This window comes from Erpetoichthys calabaricus, chromosome 5 (genome assembly GCF_900747795.2).
Source record: "Erpetoichthys calabaricus chromosome 5, fErpCal1.3, whole genome shotgun sequence".
Lineage (NCBI taxonomy): Eukaryota > Metazoa > Chordata > Cladistia > Polypteriformes > Polypteridae > Erpetoichthys > Erpetoichthys calabaricus.
In genome coordinates this window covers 242,260,134-242,280,865 of record NC_041398.2, presented here as the reverse complement: position 1 = coordinate 242,280,865, position 20,732 = coordinate 242,260,134, and the positions used below count along the sequence as shown (strand labels likewise).

The 20,732-nt window shown below is 46.1% G+C and overlaps 1 protein-coding gene across 6 annotated transcripts in view; it reads right to left on the bottom strand.

Moving 5' to 3' along the window:
- nr3c2 (nuclear receptor subfamily 3, group C, member 2) overlaps window positions 1-19,899 on the bottom strand; it is a 281,622-nt gene extending 261,723 nt beyond the window's left edge. For 2 of the 6 annotated variants that reach the window (XM_051928119.1, XM_051928122.1), the window contains exon 1: window positions 18,747-19,205. The gene's annotated coding sequence lies outside the window, so the exon portion shown is untranslated. The other 4 variants (XM_051928121.1, XM_051928120.1, XM_051928123.1 and 1 more) reach the window with 4 other exon arrangements.
- Between the last annotated feature and the right edge of the window lie 833 nt (window positions 19,900-20,732).

Here is a 20,732-nt window from a genome sequence, read left to right as displayed (position 1 = left end):
TGGGGTTTCACAAATCTATACTTTGGTTATTCACTGTAAAGTGCCTAAATAAATAAGATTCTTTCTGCAGCTTTCATGTGGATCGGTCTTGTTAAAGCCAAGAATGGTTCTCCTTGTGCATCTCTCCGAAGAACCAGTCCTTCAGTTTTAAGTGTGTGGGGTTACTGGGAAGCTGCAGCCTGTAGCAGGCATATTAGGCACAGGGCAGGGAAACAATCCCTGGGCAGCGTCTCGCGCTCTTTTTCCATTCATTCATTCATACAGTAAGTCACCCATCCATATTATTATCTATTTATTTATGTTACCCGTTACGGATCGAATTAAAGTTTTTTTCTGGAACCTTTATATAGATGGCTCTTTTTGGAATTAAAAATGCTTCCCCCGTGGCATCGCGCTGAAGAACCACTTTGGCACCCTCATTTGTAAGAGTGCACCAACCCTCAAGGTTTGAAATCCAGATCCTTAATTAACCACAACGCCCGCGTGTGTTATTTTATTTAAGTTACGAGCTCAAACTCGCTCGCCTCCGACGATCGCGAGCGCGCGCACGGACGATGCCATGCCGTGCCATGCCAGGCCTACACAGTAGATTTCCTACTCGTTGCCACTCGCTGCACAGATGACTTCGACTTTGTCAAAAGTGATTTCCTCCTGATTGCGTGACGGTGCTGCACTCGCCCGCTTGCGTCTTCCTGCTGGCCTCGCGTGACGTGGGCACCGCGCGAAGTGAGCCTGCTGGAGGTGGTTAGTACGGGCCGATTAACGTCCGCCGCGCTCCATTCATCCATCCATCCTCAAAACCCGCTTTATCCTGAGCGAGATCGCGGGGAAGCTGCGGTCAATCCCAGCACACACAGCGCGCATGACAGGAATAACCTCTTCTCAGGGTGAACACACAGTAAATAATACTAATAATGCAAATATTCATATAGCGCCCTTCCCATGCTCGGAGCGCTTGAGACATACCCACGCACAAAGCAGGGCCAAATTGGCATCGTCAATCCGCCTAACTTGCAAATCATTGAACTGTGGGAGGAAACCACACTGTTAAAAATAAAATATGCCACAGCGATTCTTCCGAGCGATGCCACAGGGAAACAGTTTTTGGTTTCCAAAATAATCATCCACAGGAAGGTTCCAGAAGGAATCCGTATTTATTTCGATTCCTAACAGGCTCCTTGAATAGGATGACAGATTTGTGAAATCACTCAATATGACAGGCGAAGTTCAGATTTTTTTCCATCTTTCCGCATCCCGCTCGGTGGCTATTAGAAATTTAAAAAATTCTGTTTTGTCCATTTCAAAGCCGAAAAAAATCAACTTCATGGGCAAAGAACCCTTCCCCAGCAAGGAAGCATTCGTTCTCTGAGGAACCACACAACCCAACCCAGTAAAGCGCCTCTGCAGAACCGTTATTTTTAAAATGCGTGTACAGCACCCGAAGGAAATCCACACGTACATGGGGAGAACACGCAAACTCCACAGGTTGTGAATGCCGGCAATTGAGTGGTCCCGCCGGACAGCCAATTGGATTGCAGGTTTTGGTCACCTGGTTTACTTGACTTGAGTCAGGTGACTCCTCACCCCGTGTAACCAGGCGTTAACACTGACGTATAATATAAAGCGACAGCCTCCTCAATGGAGTGGCGCTCTGGAGGTCCGCAGCTAGGGTCTCATGGGGGAAACCCGACGTGTAAGACCACCCGAGCATTTTGTGTACAAGCTTCAAATTAAGGACAAGGAAAAAAAAAAAGTGGGCCGCATGTGAGATGACTGAAAGACTAACAATATATACAATCTGTGGACAGACTGTTAATGTCTGGATATGATTATTATTAAATGAGTATTTCAGTCCAACAGGGAGGTGCGACCCCCAAGGGTCCGTTTGAGAGTGTGCAGTAGAAACAACGAGCCTTGTTGGTGATCCCCCCCTTAACAATACACATTCACAGGTGCAGTCAGTCAGTTTCCAACTCGCTATATCCTAACACAGGGTCTGCTGGAGCCAATCCCACCCAGCAACAAACCCTGGGCAGGGTGCCAGCCTACCGTAGGGCACACACACACACACCAAGCACACACTAGGGACAACGTAGGATCGCCAATGCACCAGGGAGCACCCAGAGGAAACCCATTATTATTTCAATAGTTCAATTCAAAGAGAGAAACTCCCATATTCTATAGATATTCATAACACACAGAGTGATATATTTCAAGCATTTACTTCTTTTCATTTTGCCGATTATGGCCTACAGATAATAAAAACTCAAAATTCAGTGTCTCAGAAAATGAGAATATTACATAAGGCCAACTAAAAAAAATTTTAATACAGAAATGTTGGCCTACTGAAAGTCTGTCCATGAAGGCCCTCAATACTCTGTCAGGGCTCCTTTGGCATGAATGACTGCATCGATGCGGCGTGGCATGGAGGCCATCAGCCTGTAGCACTGCTGAGGGGTTATGGATGCCCAGGATGCTTTGATCGCAGCCTTCAGCTCGTCTGCATTGTTGGCTCTGGTGTCCCTCATCTTCCTCTTCCTCACAGATTCTCTATGGCACAGGTGTCCAACTCCGGTCCTGGTGGGCCGCAGTGGCTGCAGGTTTTCATTCTAACCCCTTTTCCTAATCAGTGACCAGTTTTCACTGCTAATTAACTCCTTTTCCCTTCATTTTAATAGCCCTGTTTTTAAAGATTCAGTCCTCTCAATTGATTCTTTTCTTCATTAAATGGCCCAAACAGAAATGTGACATGAAAACGAGCCAACAGATGACCAGCTAAACTGGGGTTTCAAACTCCAACCAATTTCTTAATGAGAAGCCAATTCTTGCTGTTAATTAAACCCGTTACTTAATTCCTTGGCTTGCTGCTGCTCTCATTCTGCTACAGCAGACATTTCCCAAACTGTTGATTTTCTGTTTCTGATTATTGATTGACCTGAGAGATCAACCTTACCGAGACCCTCATCTTTCTTTATGTTCAGATAATGTGGTTAGCTGATCACCTGTTTGCTCATTTTGTGTCTCATTATTGTTTGGCTGCTAATTAAGGAAATAGAAAGAACTAAGGGGTCTGAGTCGAGTTAATTAAAAATAAGGCAAAATAAGATAATTAGCAGCAAAAACAGGTCACTAATTAAGAAGGTGGTTAGAATGAAAACCTGCAGCCATTGCGGCCCTCCAGAACCGGAGGTTGACACCCCTGTTCTATGGGATTTAGGTCAGGTGAGTTTGCTGGCCAATCAAGCACAGTGACACCTCGGTCATTAAACCAGGTATTGGTACTGTTGGCAGTGTGGGCAGGTGCCAAGTCCTGCTGGAAAATGAAATCCGCATCTCCATAAAGCTCCACGTCAGCAGTGGGAATCATGAAGTGCTCTAACATGTCCTGCTAGACGGCTGGCTGTGCTGACTTTGGACTTGATAAAATAACAGTGGACCAATGCCAGCAGGTGACATGGCTCCTCAAATCATCACTGACTGTGGAGACATCACACTGGACCCTCAAGCAACGTGGATTCTGTGCCTCTCCACTCTTCCTCCTGACTCGGGGGACTGCGGTGTCCAAATGAAATGCAAAATTGACTTTCATCTGAAGAGAGGACTTTGGACCACTGAGCGACAGTCCAGTCCGTTTTCTCCTTAGCTCAGGTAAGACGCTTTCTGGTTCAGGAGTGGCTCGACACCAGGAATGCTGTGACAGTTGTAGCCCACGTCATCAGATATGTCTGTCTGTCTGTCTGTCTGTGTGTGTGGTGGCTCTTGAAGCACTGACTTCAGCCGCAGTCCACTCCTCGTGTATCTCCCCCCAAATTCTTCAATGGGCTCTGCTTCCCAATCCCCTCAAGGCTGCGGTTATCCCTGTTGCTTGGGCAACTTTTTCCTTCCAGTCAGTCAGTCAGTCAGTCAGTCAGTCTCCAACCCACTATATCCTAACTACAGGGTCACGGGGGTCTGTAGGAGCCAATCCCAGCCAGCACAGGGCACAAGGCAGAAACAAAGCCCAGGCAGGGCGCCAGCCCACTGCAGGACACACACACACACCAAGCACACACTAGGCACAATTTAGAATCACCAATGCACCTAATCTGCATGTCTTTGTACTGTGGGAGGAAACCCACGCAGACACGGGGAGAACATGCAAACTCCACGCAGGGAGGACCTGGGAAGCGAACCACAGGTCTCCTAGCTGCGAGGCAGCAGCGCTACCCACTGCGCCACCATGCCACCTTCCTTCCACTCATCCATCCATCCATTTTCCAACCCACTGAATCCGAACACAGGGTCACGGGGGTCTGCTGGAGCCAATCCCAGCCAACACAGGGCACAAAGCAGGAACCAATCCCGGGCAGGGTGCCAACCCACCGCAGGACACACACAAACACACCCACACACCAAGCACACACTAGGGCCAATTTAGAATCGCCAATCCACCTAACCTGCATGTCTTTGGACTGTGGGAGGAAACCCACGCAGACACGGGGAGAACATGTAAACTCCACGCAGGGAGGACCTGGGAAGCGAACCCAGGTCCCCAGATCTCCCAACTGCGAGGCAGCAGCGCTACACACTGCGCCACCCGTGCCACCTTCCTTCCACTCAACTTTCCATTAATCTGCTTGGAGACAGCACTCTATGGACAGCCAGCGTCTTTAGCAATGACCTTTGGTGGCTTCTGTCTTCTGGACAACTGTCAAGTCAGCAGTCTGATGGTGTTGCCTACTGAAGCAGACTGAGAAACCATTTCAAGGCTCGGGACCCCTTTGCAGGTGCTTTGGGTTCGTTGACCGAGTAGAGTGGGACCCCCAGGAGTCTAAAATAGTGAATTTCTTCACAATATTCTGATTTTCTGAGATACTGAATTTTGAGTTTTTATTACCTGTAGGCCATGATCAGCGAAATGAAAAGAAATAAACGCTTGAAATATATCACTCTGTGTGTCATGAACTGATAAAATAGAGGAGTTTCACTTTTTTGAATTGAATTACTGAAATAAATGAACTTTTCGATGATATTCTCATTTATTGAGATGCACCTGTAAGTGGGGGAACCCCCCCCTCCCCAATGTTTTGAGCTAACATATTAACATTTAGAAGAGTTAGGACAGATGAATAAATAACAGAGGGATGAAAAGATCAAGGGTCTTGACACAATAGATCAGGGGCTTGAGCCTCTAAAGCCCCCCACCCCCTAAACTTGAACAGCATTATGATCATTTTTGTATTTTCTAAGCAAACGCCATCTTGGCCCCACTACAAACACTTCGCATTTCCACACCTGCTTTTTTAGAGCAGGCTGGCTATCCATTGTAAAGAAGAAAAAGAAAGTATAAGAAAGAAAAAAGGACGGGACACCAGATTACCTTAAAAAACAAAACGTCAAATCCAACCAATCAATTTTCAACTGATCGTCATAACTTAAATGCCTCAACATGCACAACAACCAATCCCGGAATGAATGCCGGTCGCCTCAAATTTATTGGACGAGATCGTGACCACAGCGCACCAATAAAAGTGCGGGCATAACAGGGCGGTTCCCATGCAGAGTTGAAGAACATGAGACGGCCAGTGCTGACGCGCAGAATAAGATCCATTCGGTAATGAAGTGTGTGAACTCAACAGGAAAGAGAGAGCGTGGGACGCTAGCCAGGGTTTGTGTGTCTGCCTTACGTCTTATGCTTGCGAGGATTGGCTCCAGCTTCACCGCGACCCAACTCAGGGTAAGCGGCGTTGAAAATGGATGGAAAAAGGGCGCGAGACAATGGCCCAGGGTTTGTTCCTGCCTTGTGCCCTATGCTTGCAGGGTTAGATGAGGCTGCAGCTTCCCGGTGAACCTCCTCAGGATAAGCGGCTTTGCAGAAAGATGGGATGAATAAATGAATGGATGGATGGAAAAAGAGCGCAAGACAATGGCCCAGGGTTTGTTCCTGCCTTGTGCCGTATGCTTGTTAGATTAGGCGGCAGCTTCCCCAACACCCTACTCAGGATAAATGGCTTTGAAAATGAATGGATGGATGGAAAAATAGCGTGAGACACGAGCCCAGGAATTGTTCCTGCTTTGTGGCCTGTGCTCGCTAGATTAGGCTGCAGCTTCCCTGCGACCCTTAACTCTTTGTTCTTCAGAGCGATGCCATAGGGGAGCCATTTTTCATTCACACAAGACTCATCCACTTGAACGTTCCAGAAAGAACTTTTATTTATTTAGATCCGTTAACAGGTTCCTTACAGTAAAATAAGCATTAACAGATCTGTGCCAGTGGCTCCTGACTTTAAAAAGACTCTCTGCGTTTAGTAACAGGCCAAGTCCTGGTTTTCTAAATCTGCGAGGGTCCTGCTAAGTAGCCCACCAAACAACAAAAGATTTCACCTTTATTCCACACATTAGGAAGTTTCTCAAAACACAAAGAACCAACTTCATATGCAAAGAACTCACCCCAGAATGAGATGGTGCCCTCATCAAGCAAAGGTTCACATAGAACCACACAAACCAGTAAAGATCCATACAGTACCATTAAACAGCCAGTATGTTTAGGAGTGTATAATTTGGATAAGTAGCTTCGATAATGGATGGATGAGTGGATAGAAGAATGGATGGAAAAAGAGCGCGAGATACTCTCCAGGAATTGTTTGTTCCTCTGCCTTGTGGCCTGTACTCGCTAGATTAGGCTGCAGTTTCCCTGCAACCCTTCACTCTTAAAAATAAAAGTGCCAGAGTTGTTCTTCAGAGCGATGCCATAGGGGAGCCATTTTTCATTCACACAAGACCCATCCACCTGAAGGTTCCAGAAAGAACTTTTATTTACTTCGATCCATAACAGGTTCCTTACAGTAAATAAGCATTAACAGACGGTAACAGATGCAACTTTAAAAAGGACTCTCTCTGCATACAGTAACAGGCCAAGTCCTGGTTTTCTAAATCTGCGAGGGTCCTCCTAGGTAGCCTACCAAACAAGAAAGATTTCACCTTTATTCCACACATTAGGAAGTTCCTCAAAGCACAAAGAACCAACTTCATATGCAAAGAACTCACCCCAGAACTTGATGGTGCTTCATCAAGCAAAGGTTCAACACAGAACCACACAAACCAGTAAAGATCCATACAGTACCATTAAAGAGCCAGTATGTTTAGGAGTGTATACTCTGGATAAGTAGCTTTGAAAATGGATGGATGAGCGGATAGAAGGATGGATGGAAATAAAAACAGCACAAGACGCCATCCAGGGGTTGCTCCTGCCTTGTGCCCTGTGCTCGCCAGATTAGGCTGCAGATCCCCGGTGATCCTGCTCAGGATATTAAAGCAGGTTTGGACGGCTGGACAACGCCTTAAACAAGCGGTCCTTTAAAGCCCCAATCGTGTATTCAATCCAACACTGTGTGTGGTTTTCTTTTCTGAACCTGCTTTTCACCGGCCAGACCCTCGGGGTGCTTTGAGTAGCAGGAGCCAACACTGGGCGGGATGCCAGCCCTACAAAAAAACAAAAACTACAAGCTACTAAATCATCTAACACACTGGCATCATTCTGTCTGGTACGTAGTGTGGCACTTTTCTTCTTTTTTTTTCTATAAATTGGAAAAACAAAAAATGCACGTGTCATCTTATATGCGAACGTTCCTGTCGTCTTAGTTGGAATGGTGGCTCTACTGCCAGCTTGGGTGCCCTCCTGTATGGAGCTGGCATGGCGTCCCTGTGGCTTTTCACGGTGGTCTGGCGGCCCACTGCGAGTTCACCCTGCAAAAGAATCCATCCATCCATTTTCCAACCCGCTGAATCCGAACACAGGGTCACAGGGGTCTGCTGGAGCCAATCCCAGCCAACACAGGGCACAAGGCAGGAACCAATCCCGGGCAGGGTGCCAACCCACCGCAGGACACACACAAACACACCCACACACCAAGCACACACTAGGGCCAATTTAGAATCGCCGATCCACCTAACCGGCATGTCTTATTTCCCTCCCAGTTTAAAGCAAGCAGCAGTTGGCATCTCCCGCTGCATAAATTCGTCCATTTCCTAAACCCACATTTGTCCTGAACAGAGCCACAGTGCAGCCAATGCCAACCAGCACTGGGCACCAAGGCAGGAACAATCACTGGGCAGGGCGCCACCTTAACATACAGATGCACAATTCGGTTGGTGGCATCTTAACAACCACAAAACCTACGTCTTCAGAGTGTAGAAGGAAACCACAGTGCCACACAGGGACACGGGCACAACATGAAAACTCCATTCTGGGAGAAGCCGAGACGTGCGTGAACCGCAGTCGACATGTTGCAGGGCAGAAACTCTGCCACCATACCATCACTTCATATATTTTATCTTCTAAAACAAAAGAAGAATGCACAGCATTTATATTCACACTTCAGTTTCTGAACTCACAAGCAGAGAGCGTACAGCAGAAAACAACCGCTGGATGCGGCGGGATTTGAACCCCCCAAAGCCTTAACCTCTACGCCACGCTGCCAACTTTGTCTTAAAGGACATCGACAAGAGTGCTTAGAATGGATAATCGCACAAATAAATTCAGTTTGTGAACACACTTTGTCCCGAGCAATGGCACAAATACAGAAAAAAAAAAATCCCCAGACGGGACGTCCATCTTCCACGTTGCACAACATTCACGAGCGGCTCTCACGTTAAGACATTCGCCGCCATGTCAGCTTTTCCCAACATTTCTTTTTTTTCAGTAATGGGCTAACTGGAAGCACGCAGGTGGCAAAACTCAACCATCAAAATCAGTGCCAAGCTTTATGGCCACTTTACACCTGTGGCGGTCATGCACAGCCCACCATTTCCCCTGCAGTTAATAACCATCCCTGGCCGGGACGTCCCCCCTTCATATGTAGTCCCAAACGGTACCCATTATCATTTGTCGTTTTAACTCGGCAGACGCTTTTATTCAAGACAGCTTACAAGATCCGAGATGCAGTTCGTGACATTACTTTGTGTTTTGTCGACTGGAGCACAGGCAGGTGACGTGACTCGTTCAGGGTCACACAAGAGTCAGCAGTGGGATTTGAAAAGTCCAAAGCCTTAACCACTTCGCCACCCTGTCTACTTTGTCTGCCTGGGCATCTTGTATCAAATGTATATCCGCACAAATACGTTCAGTTTCTGAACCCACTTGGGTACAAGTAACGGGCGTTAAAAAAAAAAAAAAAAAACTACGCTGGACGGGACGCCCGTTCTCCACGTTGCACAACATTCACAAGCGGCCCTCACGTGAAGACATTCAACGCCATTTGTGTTTTTCCCCGACATTTCTTTTTTCAGTCATGGGCTAACAGAAAGCAAGCAGGTGGCCAAACTCGACCATCAAGATCAGTGGCAATCTTTATGGCCACTTTACACCTGGGGAGGTCATGCAGAGCCCACCATTTCCCTTGCAATAATAACCATCCCTGGCCGGGACACCCCTCCTTCACAGAGTATGTGCTATTAAAAGTTATTGGAATTTATTGTTCTTACTTAGCTGGCACTGTCATCCAAAGTAAAATACAACTGGTGACCTTCCTTTACTTTCTCCAGTTGGAGTACAGACAGGTGACGTGACCTACTCGGGGTCACACAGTGTCACTGGCCATCCCTGGCTGGCACACCAATACTTCCCAAGTCACACAGTCGATAGTTTCAATAATTGATTGTCTGATGCTTTTATCCAAAGTGACTTACAAAACACGAGATACAAATTAGTGACATCCTTTTGTTTTTCCAATTGGAGAACAGGCAGGTGAAGTGACACAGTGTCACTGGCTGGGATGCCAATACTTCCCAAGTCACACAGTCGAAAGTTACAATTATTCATTGTCTGATGCTTTTATCCAAAGTGACTTACAAATTTGAGATACAAATTAGTGACATTCTGTTGTTTTTCCAATTGGAGAACAGGCAGGTGAAGTGACCTACTCGGGGTCACACAGTGTCACTGACCATCCCTGGCTGGGACATCAATACTTCCCAAGTCACACAGTCGAAAGTTACAATTATTCATTGTCTGATGCTTTTATCCAAAGTGACTTACAAATTTGAGATACAAATTAGTGACATTCTGTTGTTTTTTCCAATTGGAGAACAGGCAGGTGAAGTGACCTACTCGGGGTCACACAGTGTCACTGACCATCCCTGGCTGGGACACCAATACTTCCCAAATCACACAGTCGAAAGTTTCAATTATTAATTGTCTGATGCGTCTATCCAAAGTGACTTACTAAATTTGAGACACAAATTGGTGACATTGCTTTTGTTTTTCCAATGGGTGCAATGCAACAGGTGAAGAGACTTGCTCAGGGTCAAAAGGTCGAAGGTTTCAATTATTAATCATCTTACGCTTTTATCCAAAGTGACTTACAAATTTGAGATACAAATTGGAGGCACTGCTTTTGTTTTTCCAATTGGAGCGTGTGAAGGGTGAAGTGACTTGCTCAGGGTCACACAGTTGAAAGTTTCAATTATTAATTGTCTGACACTTATCCAAAGTGACTTACAAAACGTGAGATACAAATTAGTGACATTCTTTTGTTTTTCCATTTGGAGAACAGGCAGGTGAAGTGACCTACTCGGAGTCACACAGTGTCACTGGCTGGGATGCCAATACTTCCCAAGTCACACAATCGAAAGTTACAATTATTAATTGTCTGACGCTTCTATCCAAAGTGACTTACAAAACATCCATCCATTTTCCAACCCGCTGAATCCGAACACAGGGTCACGGGGGTCTGCTGGAGCCAATCCCAGCCAACACAGGGCACAAGGCAGGAACCAATCCCAGGCAGGGTGCCAACCCACCGCAGGACACACACAAACACACTCACACACCAAGCACACACTAGGGCCAATTTAGAATCGCCAATCCACCTAACCTGCATGTCTTTGGACTGTGTGAGGAAACCCACGCAGACACGGGGAGAACATGCAAACTCCACACAGGGAGGACCCGGGAAGCGAACCACAGGTCCCCAGGTCTCCCAACTGCGAGGCAGCCCACTGCGCCACCGTGCCGCCCCTTACAAAATATAAGATACAAATTAGTGACTTTCTTTTGTTTTTCCAATTGGAGAACAGGCACGTGAAGTGACCCACTCAGGGTCACACAGTGTCACTGGCCATCACTAGCTGGGATACAAATACTGTCACAGAGTTGAAAGTTTCAATTATTGATTGTCTGACGCTTCTATCCAAAGTGACTTACAACATCTGAGATACAAATTGGTGACATTCCTTTCAGTTTTCCAGTTGGAGCACAGGCAGGTCAAATGACTTGCTCAGGGCCACACTGTCAAAACTTTAAATAATTAATTATCTTGACGATTTTATCCAAAGTGACTTACAAAACAAGAGATAAAAATTGGGGACGTTGCTTTAGTTTTTCCAATTGGAGTACAGGCAGGTGACGATGACTTGCTTAGGGTCACACAGTGTCACTGGTCATTCCTTGGCTGGGACGCCAATACTTCCCATGACATACAGTTCAAAGCTTCAGTTATTAATGATCTAACGCTTTTATCCAAAGTGACTTACAACATCTGAAATACAAATTGAAGGCACTGCTTTGGTTTTGTCTTATTGAAGTACAAGCAGGTGAAGTGACTTGCTTGGGGTCACACAGTTGAAAGTTTCAATTATTAATCATCTTGATACTTTTATCCAAAGTGACTTACAAAACACGAGATACAAATTGGTGACATTGCTTTTGTTTTTCCAATGGGTGCAATGCAACAGGTGAAGAGACTTGCTTGGGGTCAAAAGGTCGAAGGTTTCAATTATTAATCATCTGACGCTTTTATCCAAAGTGACTTACAAAACACGAGATACAAATTGGTAACATTGCTTTTGTTTTTTTTTTTTTTTTCTAAGTGAAGCATGGAGCAGGTAAAGTGACTTGCTCAGGGTCACACAGTCAAACGTTTCAATTATTAATTGACGCTTTTATCCAAAGTGACTTACAAAACGTGAGATACAAATTAGTGACATTTCTTTTGTTTCTCACAGGCAGGTCAAGTGACCTACTGCGGGTCACACAGATACTTCACAGGACACACGGTCGTGAAATTATGATTATTAACTGTCTGATGCTTTTCTCCAAAGTGACATACAACACTTAAGATGCAACGGGTGACATTTCTTTTGTTTTCCCAATTGGAGTACAGGGCAGGTGAGGTGACCTGCTCGGGGTCACACATTCAAAAGTTTCAGTTACTGTCTGGCGCTTTTCTCCAACATTTATGACACAATTGTTTCCATTGCTTTTGTTTTTCCATTTCAAGCACGGGGCAGGTGAAGTGACTCGCTCGAGGTCACACAGTCACAAATGTCAACTACTAACTGTCTGGTGCTTTTTCCCCCAAAGTGACGTACAACATTTAATGATTCCATTGTTTCGGTTTTTCCAATTGGAGCCACGGGGCAGGTGAGGTGACTTGCTCAGGGTCACACGGTGGTGTCAGCAGTGGGATTTAATCCCACACCCTCAGGGCCAGAAGTGCGAAGCCTTAACTGGGACGCCAGACTGTGTCTGCAGGGGCTTTTAGAAAATTGCACACAATGTCTCTCTGCACAAATAACTTCAGTTTCTCCACATTCTCTTTCTTACGAGCAAAGCATAAAACAACCCTAGACATCGGGATGCCAGACCACCACGTCGCATGACACAGTTCTAACGTTAAGATATTCACAACACGTGGGCATTTCACGGCGTTTCGGGTCAAAAGGAGACTAGCAGGTGTCTAAACTCAACCTTCAAGGGCAATCCCAATGTTTATGGGCCGCCTATCCACTGTGGCGGTCGTGCAGAACAGGAGTTCACCCCAGTAGTAGCCATCCCTGGTGGGGGGACGCTGCTCCATCACAGTTTACACAAAGTTATTATTACTTGGCTGACGTTTTAACTAAAATATTTCAGGTACATCTGGTGACATTTCTTTAGTTTCTCCAGTTGGAGCACAAGCAGGTCAAGTGACCTACTCGGGGGTCACAGAGATACTTCACGGAACACGCGGTCGTGAAATTACGATTATTAACTGTCTGATGCTGTTCTCCAAAGTGACGTACAACACTTAAGATGCAACGGGTGACATTTCTTTTGTACTCCCAAATGGAGCATGGGGCAGGTGAAGTAACTGGCTCGGAGTCACACACTCAAAAGTTTCAGTTACTAACTGTCCGGCGCTTTTCTCCAACATTTTTGACACAATTGGTTCCATTTCGTTGGTTTTTCCATTTAGAGCACTGGGCAGGTGAAGTGACTCGCTCAGGGTCACATGGTGTCAGCAGTGGGATTTGAATGTGCCAGCTCAGGGCGCCAGTGCCGGTGCCAGGTATTATTTTGTGCCTTAGGCCAAGCTTATTTCTGTGTGCCAACTGACTGTTCGGTTGTTAACCTAAAGGCTGGGTCCCCCCAAGGCCCTCCCCCACTTATGATCTGCACCCTTGCCGATTGCCTAATTTGCCTTTATGTTGGCGATGGCCCTGCTCAGGGCATGAAGTCCAAAGCTTTACGGTGTGAGCGGCTGTGAAGTCAATTAAAGCCGTGGGCGCTCCGTAATTCTCTACGGGAAATCAATTCGTAAACCGAACAACACATAATAAGTGCATAATAATGAATTATAGGCGCATATAGTGCTTTAATTCACATTTATCATCAACCCTGGACGTCTAAAAATTTGCCTAGAAATTGTCACAGAAATAAATTGAGCCGATAAAGCAGAAAAACAACTCTGGATGGGACAACAGCCCACCACCTTGCGCAGCCTGCGCAAATCAGTCGTGACCTTAGTATTTTTATATTCATTTATGTATTAATTAATTTGCCTCATCTGGGCATCTCTAAAATTAAACCGATCATTTAAGCATCAATTCGGTTTCGGGGCCTTCTTTGTTACGAGAAGCGAGCGATAAAAGCAGAAAACAACTCTGGACGGGACGCCAGTTCACCAAGTTACGCAGCTTGCGCAAATCCGTCGTGACGTTAGTATTTTTATATTCATTTATGTTTTAATTTGCCTCGTCTGAACATCCATAAAATGAAATTGATCATTTAAACATCCAAGCGGTTTCGGGGCCTTCTGTGTCACGCAGCGGGCGCTAACTGGACGGGTCCATCGCCTTATCTTCACTAGCCACCCTAATAATGCTCGATATATTTACCGACATTTGAAATGTTCATGTTTGCAAGCGGGTACCAGGACACAAAATTGTAAATTAAATCAAATGCAAATCGAGCAAGCCGTATATTTTTCCATCCATGCATCAGTTGTTCAAACCCGTTTATGCTGAGCAAGATCGCGAGATAGATGGAACATCACTCAGCTGGCATCGGGCGCATGGCAGGAACACGCATGCCCTGGAAAGGTTGACACACACAAACACACACAATAGGCTAAGTTTAGCGAATTAACCTCGAAGACCATACGCAGACATCAAATTCGGCCAAATGATCCCACCGAGGTGTGAATGCCGTGAGAAGACATTTTGAGCGACTTCACAAACTCCTAAACTCACCTGCAGACTTCGCACAGGAGGCACCCTGGTGCTGTGCGATGGCAGCCCAGCCTGCTGCTCTAAAGCAAGTCAGTCCGTTTTCAAACCCGCTTATAACTCAGCAGGGTAGTTGGGAAGCCGGAGTCCACACCAGGAAGTATCGGCGCATGCTCTGGACGGGGCGGACAAGGTGAACACACCCACCAGACCGGCACGTGAGCCGAACGCGCAAATTTGGCGCATATTCGGATGAATAATCCCACTGGGGGGTCTGAATGCTGAAAGATTCACAAAACATTTACTATTTTGCGTGTCGCTTTTATTTATCCATGGGGACTAAGGGAACAGTTCAGATAAAATAACCAAAATGTCACAAATTGTAACAATTGGAGTACAGGTGGGTGCAGGTGAAGTGACTTCTTGTGGGTCACACAGTTCCACTCGCGGCGTTTGAACACACACAACCTTAACCACTACACCTCCCGGTCAGCAAAATGACACAGAATGGATATTCACGCAAATAAATTCCGCTTTTTGTGTTAGGAGCAGCGCGAGTTAAAGCGGAAAACCACTCTGGACGGGACGCCAGTCCATCTTATCGTATTAACATTCACAAGCAGCTCTCACGTTGATGTGTGTATTTCCCGAAGCTTCTTTTTCCAGTAATGGGCTAACAGGAAACAAGCAGGTGCCAAACTTCACCCATCAAGACCAATCCTAATATTTGTCGCCATTTTTCGTTGTGCAGGTCGCGAGGAGCCCGAGTTTACCTCAGCAACAATCTCTGGCCGGGACGTCAATACTTCAACTGAGTACACACTCTCGTTATTATTATTTTGTATTATTGTTACTTGATTGACGCGTTTATCCAAGTCAACTTACAACATTTAAGATACAACTGGATACATTTGTTTAGTTTTTCCGTGTGGTCACACTGAATCAGTAGCCATGCCTGGCCGGGACGCCAACACTTCAGAGGACACACAGTCGAAAGTTACAATTATTAATTGCCGGACGCCGAAATCCAAAGCGACTTACAATATTTCAGATAACAATTGGCGCAGAGGCAGGTGAAGCAACCTACTCAGGGTCCCACCGTCTCAGCAGCGGCATTTGAACCCACGGTCTCGGTTCACAGCTGAAAGTCTTAACCACTACGCCACAATCCCTCTGGACTTGCGCAGAACGTTAGTTACATTCGTTTTACTAGCAGCCCGCATCGGAGCACAAAACAACCCCGGACGGGACGCCAGTCCATCGCGTTGCATTAACATTCACAAGCAGCTCTCATGTTAATAAACTGACAGCCATCTGTTCATTTTCCGATTATTCTTTTCTCAGAAAACGGGTTAACTGGAAGCAAGCAGGGGGCCAAGACTCGCCATTCGAGGTCAAGCCGAACATTTATAGTCACTGCGGAGGTCGCGCGAGCCTATCCCAGTAGTAACCATCTTTGTCCGGGATCACAGCTTGCACGATCTCGAAAATTATTATTTTTTTATTATTATCATTACTATTATTACTTGGCTGACACTTCTATTCAAAGCAGCTTCCAATATTTAAAACACAACGGATGACGCTTCTTTTGGTTTTTTTCCAATTGGTGCCCAGGCAGGTGAAGTGACTAACTCAGGGTCACCTTAAGTTCAAGCCTTACTCACTACACCACCCACCCTTCCTGCTTTGTGTGGACTTACATTACAAATTACACACAAATGGGTAGCAACACAAATATTCAGTTTCTGAACACATGGGTGTTAAAGCAGAAAACAACCCTGGACGGGACGCCAGTACATCGCGTCGCATTAACATTCACAAGCAGCTCTCACGTTCATAAATTCACGGCCATCTGTGCATTTCCTGGAATTTCTTTTCCCAGTTATGGGTTAACAGGAAGCAAGCAGGTTCCACAACTTAACCTTCAAAATCAGTCCCAGTGTTTATGGTCACATTTCCACCGTGGTGATCGCGCGAAGCCCGAGCTTCTCTCAGCAGTAACCATCCCCGACCGGATCGCCAATACTTTACATGAGTACACAATCTCGAAACGTATTCTTATTTGTTATTATTATTATTATTTGGCTGACGCTTTAATCCAAGGCAACTAATAACATTTCTTTAATTTTTCCAATTGTAGCTCATGCAGGTGAAGTGACTTGCTGAGGGTCACACAGTGTCAGTAGCGGCGTTTGAACCCACAACCTCAAGGTTTGAAGTCCAAAGCCTTTGTCTGGACTGATATAAAATTGCACAGAATGGATATTCACACAAGTACATTCAGTTTCTGAACACATTTTTGTTACGTGCGGCGGGCATTAAAGCAGAAAACAACCCTGGAAGGAACGCCAGTCCGTCGCATTGACTAAAATTCACAAGCAGCTTTCACTCTGATAAATTCACAGCCATTTGTGCATTTCCCGAAATGTCTTTTTCAATAAGGGGTTAACAGGAAGCACGCAGGTGCCAACCTTCAAGGTCAATCCCAATGTTTAAGGCCACATTTCCACGGTGGCGGTCTCGCGCGGATCCCGAGCTTATTTCAGCAGTAGTCATCCCTGGCCGGGACGCCAATACTTCACACAATACAATAGTTCACACACTCTTGAAAAGTTATTATTTATTATTATTACTTGGCTGACGGTTTTATCGAAGTCATCCTACAATATTTAAGATGCAATTCGTAACATTTCTTTTGTTTTGCCAATTGGAGCACAAGCAGGTGAAGTGACTTAGTCATGGCTGTCAGTAGCCATCCCTGGATGGGACGCAAATGCTTAACAATGACACACACTGGAAAGTTATTATTATTAAATTATTATTTGTCTCACGCCGTTATCCAAAGCGAATTGCAACATTCAACATATACAATTGGTGACATTTCTTTTAATTTTGTCAGATTAAGTGACTTTCTCATGACTCACCGCAAGATCGGCCGGGACGCTAATACTTTACGAGACACACACTATAAAGTTACAATTATGAATTTCCTGACGCCTTTAACCGACTTGCAACATTTGAGGTAATACTATTGGCGACATTTCTTTTTATCCAAAGCGAATTGCAACATTTAACATATACAATTGGTGACATTTCTTTTAATTTTTCAGATTAAGTGACTTTCTCATGACTCACCGCAAGATCGGCCGGGACGCTAATACTTTACGAGACACACACTAGAAAATTACAATTATGAATTTCCTGACGCCTTTAACCGACTTGCAACACCTGAGATATACAATTGGTGTCATTTCTTTTGTTTTTTGCAATTGGAGTACAAGCAGGTGAAGTGACTATAGCTCAATGTCACACCGTCTGTACCGGCGTTTGAACCAACAACATCAGGACGTAAAGCCATAACCACTACGCGACTCTGCGAGAAGACTTAATTAATGCCTGTTTCGAAAACTCACAAAGCTCATGCGCAGCAGCTGGAAACTCCGCAAAAAAGGGCCATCTAACCTTCTATTTTAACACCCGCGTACTCTGAGCAGGGTCGCAAGGAAGCTGGAGCCAACTCTAGCAAGCATCGGATGCGAGGCAGAAATAAACCGCCAAGGCAGAGTGAACACAAACACACGCACACCGGGGACTAATTTAACAATGTCAATTCACCTACACCGGCACGTGAGCCGAAACTTCGCACCTATTCGTCCGAATAATCGTCCTGCATGTTGCCAGTAGATTATTAATAACCCGTTTCGGAAACCTACCCCTAATAACTGGCTTGAAGCACCTGCAACCTCCGCACTGATGGCACCCAAATAAGCGAACTAGTCGAGCCGTGTTGTCTACGACGCCTTTCGCGACTTTATCACAAAGTTAGCAGTGCAATTGCTGGCGGATCGCAGGTTACATAAGGTTCGTCTCTCCGTTCAAGCCAAGCAACTCGAAACAAACAACTTCCAAGTGCGCCGTTTTCTTGATCCCCGGTGTGCAAACGTGCATTGCCAATGGACGCGCGGTCTATCGGCGAGTCTGCAGCGGGCACTTCTGCCAATGCACTTCGTGCCAGGCAGCAACACAACTTGTTCTACTGCACTATCGGTTACATAAGCGGTTCATCAACACCAAATATCAGGCCTCGGCTTTGGAGGTACTGGTTCGCCCTCCGTATCGGCCAACGCTTCCTTATCGTGTCGCACATGATCATGTACATCCTTGCCATTACTATTTATTATTTATTGTTGTTATCAGCCCAACTATTCTTTTGGTTCATCACCGAGGCGGGTTGGAGCGCCGCTCGGCGCCACACACAGCAGTTGTTATCTCATCCTTACCTTATTACGACATCCAACTCAGTCAGTAGGTGGTGTTGCCGCTAATTAAAAATAAATTAAAAAAAAAAAAGGTGCCAGGTCAGTTTTATGGCGCAGAGTCTCCCGAGACTATGACTGTGTGTCCGGCGTGTTCGCAGGCGGCGCATCCACTCTACTTTCTCTCGTGACAGCTCTCAAGTTGAGCGCTGCCCGGCAAGGCTGAACATCCTGGGGGATCTGCAGCAAGTAAAATTATAATTATAAAAAAAAAATAAAAACAATAAAATATAAAAACGTAACACACAGTAGAAGCTGCAGCCGACCGATGTGTCTCCCTTCGTAAAAGAAAAAAAAAATGAAGGATGAGAAAGGAAAAGAGCGCACGCGCCTGTTCGCTTCACTTGGGATTTGTGATTTTCAGCCTTTTCCGGCCGGCCGCTAATAGACACACAGACTCACACGCGCGCGCACACATACACGCACACGCACGACGCGCGCTAGCCGAGGACACACAGACACGGGGGCGCACGAGCGCGCGCACAGCCACACGCAAGCTGGCAGCGCACTGGGCAAGCGGGCGACGTCACTCACTGTGTCTCCGTGTGTATCTTGTGTGTGTGTGTGCGCGTCTGGCCGCCCTCGTATACCGTGCGTGCAGAAAGTGCCCTAGAAAATTCGGCACCGAGCAGGCAGCCAGGCAACGAAGACTCACCTGAGGCTCGCGGGAACCTGGCGTGTTACACACACATACGGAAAGAACTCCGCCTCGGCAGCTTGCGGGCCCCTCACGAGCTGCACTCGGCGCCGCAGCGGACGTGTACTTTTTTCAACCGCCGCGAAGAAGTCGAATGGCGAACGGGTCTGTAAGCACCTTGCGTAACTTTTCTTACCAGCTCTTGTCTTGTTATGTCTTCCTGCAGCTGCAACTTGGCACACCGTGAAGCCGTGAAAGAAGCTCGGCTTGTTGGCATTACGAAAAGTGGCAGTGGGCCGTCCCGTCACATTCTTGATGAAGCGAATAGCCAACTTTTAAAGGTGTAAGGCGGCGTAACAATAGAAGCAAATTTTATAAATAATAAGCGCATAGCAGTTCAGTATAATAGCAGTAATAACTGTAATAGCCACATGGCGGCGCAGTAAGCGCTGCGTCCCCGGGTTGGAATTCCGTGTCCGTTTTTTTGAGTTTTTTTTCACGTTCACCTCAATGGACATGTATTTTAGGTTAATTGGTTTTGCTAAATTAATGTGCATGGGTGAAGTCTGCTGAGGTTGCCCAATCCTGGGCTGATGCCACCTGGTATATATGCCCCTACCAACCCAAAGCCCTGGCTCCCAACCGAAACGGTGAGGGGAGTGTCTGAAATACTAGGTGGGCAGTGTTGCCCGCTCTTGCAAAAAAATTCCCTGTCCAATGAATACTCAAAAGCTGCCTAATTTGCATCAGAGACCCGCCCACCAAAGAGCTCATTTCACCTTATGACCATAATGCACAATATAAACAGCATGAGAGGTTGGGTCCCCCAGGGAGTTTTGAACGCAGAGGCATAACTCTATGAAATCGAAGAGTGAGGAGGGTCCCCCTTGGTATTATGAGAGCAATGTTTAGTGCTTCAAGTGGGTCACAATTCACCAGTACGCAGTACCAGCACTTCTTCTGATTTACATCCAAGAGTACTGGCACCTTTTCTTAGTAGACCAGAGTACTGTGACACTCAAAGCTTCATGGGGGACCCCTTCCCACTCTTCAATCAAATTTTATTTTGTCATTGTGCTTGACCCTTCACGAGGGACCTACATAGAGTACAGGCACCATTGTGTAACATACCAGCAAATTGTGATGTTTGAAGGCGCTATACCCACAGTGCTTGAAGCTTCACGGGGGACCCACCACTGTTCTTTGATCAAATGTTATGGTATGGCAGCGCTTGAAGGTTATGCCCCTCCCCTCCCACACCCATTCATTCACTGCACCTACCCCTGGGTCTTCAATCAAATTCTATTGTAGCG